At 56.8% G+C, this 10,971-nt stretch overlaps 1 protein-coding gene across 5 annotated transcripts in view; it reads right to left on the bottom strand.

Annotated features, from left to right (window-relative positions):
• The window catches only part of DNMT3A (DNA methyltransferase 3 alpha), a 282,256-nt gene extending 274,316 nt beyond the window's left edge, over positions 1-7,940 (bottom strand). For all 5 annotated transcript variants that reach the window (XM_030555051.1, XM_030555050.1, XM_030555049.1 and 2 more), the window contains exon 1: positions 7,868-7,940. The gene's annotated coding sequence lies outside the window, so the exon portion shown is untranslated. The remainder of the gene's footprint in view (positions 1-7,867) is intronic.
• Between the last annotated feature and the right edge of the window lie 3,031 nt (positions 7,941-10,971).

A 10,971-nucleotide genomic window follows, 5' to 3' on the forward strand; every position in this document is an offset into this window, starting at 1 on the left:
AACCCATTCCAGTGCTTCACCACCCTCCATCATGCCTCTGGCCTAGCACCCCCAGGCAACCCAGGTCCTTGGTCAGGGTCTCATGATCCCGAAGGCCCTGCCCCCCATGCCATCTGACTCCCTTGCCAGGTTCACAGCCCCTCTGGATCTCCATTTCCATGCAGTCCAGCTCCACTGCAGGGGTCTTGTGCTCCTTGGGGCCCCTCACCACAGAATACATTCTCTTCTGGTGGGTCTCCCGCCCTGTAGGTCCCAGCTGAGCTGCTGGCAACGTTCGCCTGGATTTCTAAGTAAGCCTCCCCAAACCCATATGAAACGGCTCTGTCAGCCACTTCTCCCCCCAGATGCAGGGAGCTCTGCCATTAGGAAGGCGTTCCAACACACACACAAGGCCAGCAAATAGCTCAGCACAGCCACCCAGCCCCCACCCCAGGTCATCCCCAATGTCCCAGAGAAATGGTTCGCTCAGAGCAGCACGCAGCTCCACTCTGAAAAATAACCAGTTCTCAGGCTTTGATTCGCTTCCAGCAAACATGGTCTCCAAATGCACTAAAAATAGTCAGGCTGCGTAAGAAGCACCAGGCAGATGGGGAATATGCAAGGGGGAGCACCAGGAACAACCAGCAATGAAGGCCTCCTCCCTGCCCCCATCCCTCGACAGCCTCATCACCTAGCCTCCTCCTTTGCTCTCTGCTGAGCTTTAAATAAAGACAAACACTCTTTTTCAAAGTGAGCTCTTTAAGCAGCATGTCCATCCCTTACAAGGGAGTGTAAACGCCCCTTTCCCCTAATAACCACAACTGCTGCTGTGAGCCCCTTGAGGGAGTGGACTCCCTGTCCAGCCAGCGAGGGATCCTGACTCTCTGTCTAAAGGAGGTTTGACACAGTCCACACAACGTTCCTTACCTCTAAACGTCGCTGGAAAGAGTCTGCAAAGAAACATGACTGAAGCAGGCTACATACGTTCAGTGTGGAACCTGTGGGGCCTTCAGAAGTGCCCATTCATAGCAGCGTTGCCTTGGTCCCAAGCTCTCTGAATAACCTTACCCAAGTCAGTGAGCTCCTCTACTGCTCCCACAACAGGTGTTCGTTCTCCTGATGGCAGCACGCACTCCTTCTCCTGTGCACTAGTGCCCAGAGTTATTACTGGTGCATTAATAGCAAAGGCTGGGCAGAAGCTTGCAAACTGGAAGAGTTTCACCCAGTTAATGCAGCAGGTCTCAAAGCTTGATCTCAAATTAATCCTCTCCTTGCCACCTGCCTGGCTCTCCCACTCACGCACCAGCGCCTGCCTTTGAAGTGCAGGGAAGGACTCTGTCTGCACGTTCCTCTGCTCCTGTATTTAACAGCTCAGTCTGACCTTACAACTGAAGGCAAGTGAGGAAGAAAACTTACGGCACTTCTCCCACAAGGCAGAGCTTGTATGGGACCTGCCAGTCACTCCCACTAACGGCAGAGGCGTTTAAAGTGGGTTACCTTCCATGATACACGCAGTGCTAACAAGCCAGGGTTTATTAAGGACTCCTCAAGTCCTGCTGTCAGGATGCTTCAGCCCAGTCACATGCTGGGAACTCTCAGAAACATAACAGGCATTCTATTTCAAGTCATTTCAAAGAGGAGAGCTCATGAGCCTCCTGCCCCAGCTATTAATAATGAGGGCAAGCTTCATCCCAAAGACTGAGACCCCAAGGCTCTTTCACAGACACACATGCAGTGTGCACAGATCACTGAAATGCAGCCACCTCCAGTCTACGTTTACAAATACACACACACACACACACTCCTCCCCTGCCCCCCCAGCAGCTGCAGGTAGCTTCTTCTTTGTCCTGACACTGCAGTACATGCAGAATTTGAGGTACACCAGCATGCAGTTACCCTTACCCAAGCTGGCACTTGGTCATGACACAGAGATGACACCCTGCCTCTAGGAGTAAGTGCTCAGCGATCTTTAATGATCACAAATACTTAAGACCTGAGCTTCACTCCTCATATGAAAGATAGCATCTCTGCTAACACAGTTCATGTCACATGTACCCGGCACCGTGGTGCAGCACAGACATGGGGGGGTAAGGGCCACCTAGCACTTAGACGGGTGCACTTTGCACCTGTAAAAATAGGGGGCTTTCCAGGGGGCTGTGAGGATTCGTTAGGGAACTTGTCCAAAGCATTTGAAAGATGACAAGTCCTGCAAAGAATGATTATTGTTACTCTGAGTCACCAACACCCCCTCTGACAGCACGGTCCCTCCTTCCCCTACTGAGACACACCTGCTGAGCCACCAACAACCATCCTAAATCACACTGGGGCATTAGCTCAGCACTGATTCAGAGAGACGAGTCACTACCACCCCCTCCAGCAGCAAGACACTGTAGCGTTCACTGAGTATTGACTCAGAGGCAAGAGTGGTACCTACCCTGAGTCAGCATCTACTGCACCTGAGCTCTCCTTGGAGGTCTCCCAGGCAAGTAGCAACCAAATCCATCCCTCCTTAAAACCCAAAGTCAGATACCAAAATGGTATCAACAACTAAACGCTGCTGCAAATCACAACTCTGGACATTCAGAAAAGAAGGAAATTGGGAGAGAGAGTCTCTCTTTTCATTACAACAAGGCTGATAAAAGAAAGAGGTACAGAAAAAAATCATAGCCATATTTGTCAAAAATGTTCAGGGCTAATGGGTTAGAAGTGATAGCATCACCTATGCTACTACTCCCGACCGATGGCTGTAATAAATTCATTGTCATGGATAATAAAAGTATTGGCTTGATCCAGTTAAACACACTTAGCTAATTATAAACTTCTGTGGTCAAATATTTTGCTTATTATTCAAAATTACATGTCTGTGTTAGGCAAAGGAGTCAAAATCTCGATTTGTATTTGGCTTTTACTTTCACAGAGTGCTATATAAAACTACATACTATACCCTGTGAATTTCAGCAAAAACAGATCATCAACTCAGCCAAGTGCTGGGGACAGTGATAGCACACACCGCAGGTGAAAATACACAGAAAAACAGGTATGTTGGGGGGAAGAATGGCTGGTTCTCAGTAACAGACTAGACAGAAAGGAGGAGGAGAAGGGAAAAGTCCCAAAACTAGCCTGATGGAAAGTTATTCTACACAACAAGATTTTCTTTTCTCCTATACTGTAACCAAAGTAGTCAAGATCCTCTCCTACACTGTAAACATAACAATGTAAAGTTATACATCTAGGAACAAGGAACACAGGTATCTGAGCGAAAGTTAATGGCCAGACTAGTTGATCAGACCTTAAACTCTATGAATCTATGAAACATTTGCTTTACATGTCCCTGGAAATCTCCTAGCCCTCCCCCACCCACCCCAATACTAACGGAATGGCTGCTAGAGAAGTTCCTAGTTAGTAGGTCAAGAAGACCGTCATTTACAAAACTAAACGGCCTAAAATCTACAAGAACATTCATGAACAACTTGGTCCCAAACTCTACTATTTGTTCTCTAGAAAACTGCATTCAGAAGTATGAAACATTTCACTGTTTACGAGTAGCCAATTCTGTACAACCCTCACATGAAACACATGCCATACATGCCATACATCAAAACAGCCGATTCCACATGGAAAATTAAACACACTCATCAGGGTAATAAAGAGCATCACTGTGCCAGTTTGTTTTCCTTTTCAGTTCTGCCACAGGCTCAAAGAAGCCTAGAGCAGAAAGCAGGGCACCCCTTTCTGTTACGTCACCACCAATACATCAGAACTGCAGCCAAACCTACTTTCTACCGTTGACCTTAGCTGTTCGGAGACACTCAAGGGATTTATAAGTGAAACCTCTCAAACTGTTCTCAAGCACACACTAAGAAGATTAGGAGAATCATAGACGGAGCAAAGCAGGGATGCTGGAGGTTAGAGGAACCCCAACTGTAACAAAGGGCAAGGAAAAAGCCAGCCCATGGTTTGGTATAAGTGTGGGGAGATGCCAGTATGGAAGCAATTAAGCAGTGATGCACAACTGCATAGTGATATTTTTAGGATGATGCAGAATGAATATTAAATCACCTGAGGTGCCCAGAGTTGCTGCCCAGAAGCAGAGCTTCAAGTATCCGTTGGATAAAATCCCAAAAACAAACAAACTACAGTAAGCAATGGGAGGTGCTTTGGTGAAAGGGGTGGTGCCCACCCTCAAAAATATTTTGCAAAGCAGGATCAAATTAGTGGATTCTGCCAACTTTTTAAATGCAAACATCCCTCCGGGGTTTTACCCAGCCCGTTTCCCTGAGAATGAAGTTAGGAACTAAATCATTTTTGCTCTGCTTTCATTCCAACTAACCCAGAGAGATGTTTTTAAGACACTTATAAATTTAGAGATTATTTAAGCAGCTAAGGAAACATTGTTTAGACTCTAATCCCACTGCCACTCTACTACAGAACTGCCTGCAAGCCCTTAGTCAAGTGTTATATATGGATATCCATTATTTCCAAGAGATGTTTGTGGACATTTCATTTTAAGAAAAAAGCCTCCTGCTAGGAAGTTTTGAGCTGACTCAGCATGAAAGGCTATTGCGTGTGTGAAGAGTTATTGAGAGCAGTTACTTAACACAAAAAGGTCAATTCCTCGTCCATTATTGTTAAGAACTTCACAGCCACTAGATCTGAAGAATTTGCTTACAAATTTCCAGGCCTTCTCCTTCCATAGGATTTCAGACAGAAACCTCGCCTCTCTAAGTGGTACTCCAGGCCCATATAAGCAGCGGAGTTAAAAATATACATATATGTACAGCACTGTAAGTTTTCAAAGCCTAGGCTCTCCAGAGGTTACTGGGCTACAAGCAGTTTATCAAAACATAGCCACTGACCTACCTCTTGGTTTATTTCTGCAATCATCCACTTAGCAAAGCAATGCAAATACAGTAAAACCAATCATTGTGATGCCATCTACACAGCACAAAGGGAAGAAAAAAAGAGGAACTAGGCTAAGAGGAAAATTCACTTGCTCAAAGACACACACACACACACACACACACACTCGAACACTGAAAAAAAAGGCGTCACTAACTTGAACTTATCTCATCAATAAACATAAAAAGAGACAGCTAGGGAAGTCTGTGGTAACAGTAGGAGCATCACTGTACACGTCATAAGCAGATACAAATCTTTCAGGCCTCAATTCCAAGCCATGAAGAAGCCTTTCTTTCTCCATATAGATGTTTGCATGGTACTTACAGAAGGAAACAGGTCAATGGATGAAAACTAGCACAATCAATACAAGAGATGAACTTTGCTCTTGTATGTATGAGACCAAACTACCCAGCCTCTAATGACTTACAGTCTGATTCTTTCCCATTCTAGCTGGACATCTGACTATTCTTTGATAGCAAAATCATCAGGCAGAAAATAAACCACACAGTCCTGCAAAGACTCAAACCCCTGAATTTACAGATGGGGCTTCTAAGTGGATCTTTAGTGCATTTCCCAATATTTCTGCATAACAGCACCCCCGTCAAACAGGTTTCCCAGAGATTAAACAGCATGCCAACTTCCCCTCTTTGCCCCAATCCTGGGCTGAGAGCTTCCAGAGGCTAAAGGTAGCAGTGCTCCCTCCCTCAGCAGGGCAAGCGTTTGATAAAGATCATTTTGAAATGACTGTGTATAAGAAAAAGAATCTCCATGCAGATCCCCTAGGACTTTGTCACTCCCAAGTGACAGATGAGAGCGCAAGAGAAACAGACACACGCACGGGCGCACACACATACACACACACAGATGGGCAGGCTAAGTCAATGACACTTGTGTGCACAGAATGGGTAACATGCCCATCTCAGTTGCCAGCCTGCCTTGCAAAACCTCTCTAGGCTTCTTGTGTTTGGAGGGAGCTGCAAAGCCCTTGTCACAATACAGGCAGCCCAGCCTTGCTGCTGAGGATGGAAAAGAGGGAGGGAGGCCATTTACAAATAAAAAGACAGGAGGCCTTGGGGTGGGAGGAATAGAGATTTTCAAACTGTCTCCCCCCACTACCACCACACACGCACTGCCTGCCAGATCCCAGCCCAAAGGCTGGAGAAAAGAGAGCCGGGGAGGGGGGGGAATGGGGCCTGGCCCTCTGCCAGGCCCAGGATGATAAACCAGCCAAGCAGGCAATGCAGGGAAGAAAGAGGCACAGGCAGGAGGGAAGGGAGTGGAGTTTTACAGGGCTAATTTGTGGGGCTGATTAAATGGCCCCATGGAGGCAATTTCCCTGCAGTGAATGTGTATGTGCTGGGGAGGGGGCCAGATCCATGATGCAGCCTCCCTCCTTCCCCCAAATCCCAGCTGCGATGCCTTGCCCTTCACCAGTGCAGATGCAAAGCGTTCAAGGACACATCTGCACCCAGCTCCTCATAGGGAGGAGAAGAGACCCACCCTCATCGGGGGCTGTGAACCACCCTGGCTCCTCCAAATCCAGTCGGCTATGCAGCAGCTTCCTCTGCCCCTTGCAGGGTCTCTGTCCCACTAACACTCCCCTGGGCTTGGGTTTGATGATGGAATGGAGGGGAAGAATCCTGCCTTCTCATCACCCTCCCCCCCCAAAACAACCACCATCCTGCACCTTCCTTACAGTGCACCACACCCTCCCTGGCCTGGACTCAGTGTCTGGTGCGGAAGAGTGGGCAGGTTTCGTCCCACCCCCTCAGCAAAGCTCCAGGGCAAGAGGATGCTGTTAGCAGAGCCTAGGAATTACACCTCCGTGCACCCCAACCCTGGCCCTCGGCAGGCACAATCCAACGGCAGAGCAGAATCTCCTGCCCAAACTCAAAGGGTTTCCTACCTTCTACACAAACAGACCAAGCCACAGGTGGGGGTGCACAGGGACCCACTCCCCAGGGATGGCCTCCTCTCCCAGCAGATCAGAGCAATTCCCCCATCCCTATTCTACCCTACCCTTGTCTGCAGAACCGCCTTATCTCCTCCCATCCTGACTCCCTGACAGGAACCCCCAGGCTGCAGCCTGTCTCCTAAAGCCCCCTTCTCTGGAGGACACAGGATAGGAATGAAGAGGGGGGAGGATGGCGAGAGAACAAGGGTCATGCCAGGCTGCCATTTTTCCAGCTTCTCTGCTCTGCCCTCCACACCACCCTCTTGCAACCACGGCTCTACATTCCACTTCACAGAAGGATTTGAGGGAGGAGGAGGGGGATTATTTCCTTGCCCTGGAACCGTGCCCACCCTTCTCCTCCCCCACCTTATTTTTTTTTTTTACAAAACCCAATGCACGGCTGCAAAAAAATAATAGCCAGGAGCAATGCAAAGCAGCCGAGACACGCCTGCAAACATGTACGTGAAATAAAGGAAATCCCCCACACACAGAAGGGGGTATCTGGGTCCCCCCCCCCAAAATATTAAACATAAAATCTGTATCTCCACCTCAGGGGATGGCGTTGACGGCTCATTAATTAATCGGGGGGCAATCTTCCCCCACAGCCCCCCGGGGGGGGTGTCACAAGTTCGTGCGCCCTCAATGTACTCAAATCGGGGAGTCCGGGTGCAAGGCAGGGGGTAGCCCCTGAGTACCGCCCCCTTCCCCCCATCGATCTGTGTGCAGTAAGATTGGGGGCACCTGAACTTGGAAGGAGGAAGGCACCGACTGCCAAAAAAAGCAAGGGGGGGGAATCAATGCAACATCTAGGGCAGATCTCTTTGCGATGCATGGCAAACGCAGCCCAGGGAGGGGGCGGTTGCAACTAGTGCAGAGGAGGGGGGGCTCTGCCAGCTTCTCGTCCCCATGCCCGGGTGCCAAGCCCCCCCTCTCCGTGCCCGCTTGCCCCATGGCACCGCCCCCACCCGGAGGCGGAGAAGGGGAGGATCGGCCCTAGGGAAGCTGCCCCCCTCCGCCGCCTGGGCCCGCTGCTACCTCGGCCAGTCCCGGGCCTGGACCTCCTCCCGGGAGCTGCCGCCGCTCCCTCCGCCGCGGTCCCCCTCTCCGCCGCCGCCTCCTCCTGCCCTGCCCGGCGAGGCCTCCTCCCGCAGCTCCGCCGCCTCCACTGCAGCACTGAGCCGCACAGCCCAGCCAGCGGAGCCCGAGCGAGGGAGCGGGAGCGCGGCTCCCGCGCGGTCCTAGCGCCGGGCGCCAGCCAAACCCGCCGCCGCCGGCCACGGGCCCCCGGCCCAGCTACGGAGCCCCCGCGGGCCCTGGCTAGGGACCCCCCCGCCGGCCCGCACCCACCTGGGCTAGGGACCCTCCCCCGCCGGCCCTGGCTAGGGACCCCCCCGCCGGCCCGCACCCACCTGGGCTAGGGACCCTCCCCCGCCGGCCCTGGCTAGGGACCCCCCCGCACCCATCTGGGCTAGGGACCCTCCCCCGCGGACCCTGGCTAGGGACCCCCCCGCCGGCCCGCACCCATCTGGGCTAAGGACCCTCCCCCGCCGGCCCTGGCTAGGGACCTCCCCGCCGGCCCGCACCCACCTGGGCTAGGGACCCTCCCCCGCCGGCCCTGGCTAGGGACCTCCCCGCCGGCCCGCACCCACCTGGGCTAGGGACCCCCCCGCCGGCCCGCACCCACCTGGGCTAAGGACCCTCCCCCGCCGGCCCTGGCTAGGGACCCCCCCGCCGGCCCGCACCCATCTGGGCTAGGGACCCCCCCGCCGGCCCGCACCCACCTGGGCTAGGGACCCTCCCCCGCGGGCCCTGGCTAGGGACCCCCCCGCCGGCCCTGGCTAGGGAACCCCCGCCGGCCCGCACCCACCTGGGCTAGGGACCCTCCCCCGCCGGCCCTGGCTAGGGACCCCCCCGCCGGCCCGCATCCACCTGGGCTAGGGACCCTCCCCCGCCGGCCCTGGCTAGGGACCCCCCCCGCACCCATCTGGGCTAGGGACCCTCCCCCGCGGGCCCTGGCTAGGGACCCCCCCGCCGGCCCGCACCCATCTGGGCTAAGGACCCTCCCCCGCCGGCCCTGGCTAGGGACCTCCCCGCCGGCCCGCACCCACCTGGGCTAGGGACCCTCCCCCGCCGGCCCTGGCTAGGGACCCCCCCGCCGGCCCGCACCCATCTGGGCTAGGGACCCTCCCCCGCGGGCCCTGGCTAGGGACCCCCCCGCCGGCCCGCACCCATCTGGGCTAAGGACCCTCCCCCGCCGGCCCTGGCTAGGGACCTCCCCGCCGGCCCGCACCCACCTGGGCTAGGGACCCCCCCGCCGCCCCGCACCCACCTGGGCTAAGGACCCTCCCCCGCCGGCCCTGGCTAGGGACCCCCCCGCCGGCCCGCACCCATCTGGGCTAGGGACCCCCCCGCCGGCCCGCACCCATCTGGGCTAGGGACCCTCCCCCGCCGGCCCTGGCTAGGGACCCCCCCGCCGGCCCGCACCCATCTGGGCTAGGGACCCTCCCCCGCGGGCCCTGGCTAGGGACCCCCCCGCCGGCCCGCACCCATCTGGGCTAAGGACCCTCCCCCGCCGGCCCTGGCTAGGGACCTCCCCGCCGGCCCGCACCCACCTGGGCTAGGGACCCCCCCGCCGACCCGCACCCACCTGGGCTAGGGACCCTCCCCCGCCGGCCCTGGCTAGGGACCCCTCCGCCGGCCCGCACCCACCTGGGCTAGGGACCCTCCCCCGCCGGCCCTGGCTAGGGACCTCCCCCCCGCCGGCCCGCACCCAGCCGGGGTAGGGACCCCTCCCCACCGGCCCACACCCACTCAGGGTACGGACTCCCCCCGCCGTCCCTGGATAGGGACCCCCACCCTGGCTAGGGACACCCCTGCCAACCCACACCCACCCAGGCTAGGTACCCCTCCCGCCGGCCCTGGCTAGGGACCCCCACCCTGGCTAGGGACCCCCCCGTTGGCCCGCCCCACCAGCCCACACCCACCCGGGCTAAGGACCCCTCTGCCAGCCCTAGCTAGGGACGCCCCCCACCAGCACACACCCACCCAGGGTAGGGACTCCCCCCCAGCCAGCCCTGGCTAGGGACCCCCCCACCGGCCCACACCCGCCCGGGGTAGGGACCCCCCAACCGGCCCACACCCATCCGGGGTAGGTACCCCCCCCCGCCAGCCCTGGCTAGGGACCACACCCACCGGCCCACACCCACCCAGGCTGCCCCCCCCGCCAGCCCGCATCTATCCTGGCTAGGGACCCCACCCCCTGCCAGCCCATACCCGCCCTGGCTAGGGCCCCCCCCCACTGGCCCGCACCTGCCTGGGCTAGCCTCCCCTCCACCGGCCCGCACCCCTCCGCCGACCCTGGCTAGGGACCCCCCATGCCGGCCCGCACCCACCCTGGCTAGGGACTCCCCCCGCGTCCCGGCCCTGGCTAGGGACCTCCTCCCGCTGGACCCACCCTGCAGCCCTAGCTCGGGACCCCCCCCCCCAGGCCCTGGCTAGGCCACCCCCACTGGCCTGCCCCGCTGGCTCTGGCTGGGGACCCACCCCGCCAGCCCACACCCGCCCCAGCCCGGCTACGGACTCCATGCCCAGCCATACGTGACCCCCAGATGTGGACCCCCAGGGACACCCTCACTGAGCCCTGCGCAGCCCCCAGATGGGGACCCCCAGGGACGTCCTCTCCGAGCCCTGCGTGGCCCCCAGATGGGGACCCCTGCTCCACCTCCTGGTATGCACATAGTAACCCCTCAGCAGCATGCATCCCACCCAGCTCTCCACTAGGGATATGCCTGGCCCAGAGCTGCTCAGCTTCTCTCCCCCCATCGGGCCAACCCTCAGTCCTGCCCGGCTCCCCTTCAACACCCCCCATTACAGTGCATCTGGCCCTGGGCACCCAATCTGCACCTCACCCTGCCCCGCTGCAGCACCAGCTAGTCCTTCCCGCCACACGTGTCTACAGCTAGAAAAGCCAGCGCACAGGGTGAAGTTCAGCCCTGGGCAGAGGCCAAGGCCAGGCCTAGGCAGCCATTTGAGCCCTCCCCCCCTCCGTGTCAGGGGCTCCCACTCACAGGCACTGCTCTGTCCTCTCTTCTCAGAGCCTCCCAGGGTCCTCTGGCTTCATCTCTGGCTCCAGCCTCTCG

This window comes from Gopherus evgoodei, chromosome 3 (genome assembly GCF_007399415.2).
Source record: "Gopherus evgoodei ecotype Sinaloan lineage chromosome 3, rGopEvg1_v1.p, whole genome shotgun sequence".
In the NCBI taxonomy this organism is placed as follows: Eukaryota; Metazoa; Chordata; order Testudines; family Testudinidae; genus Gopherus; species Gopherus evgoodei.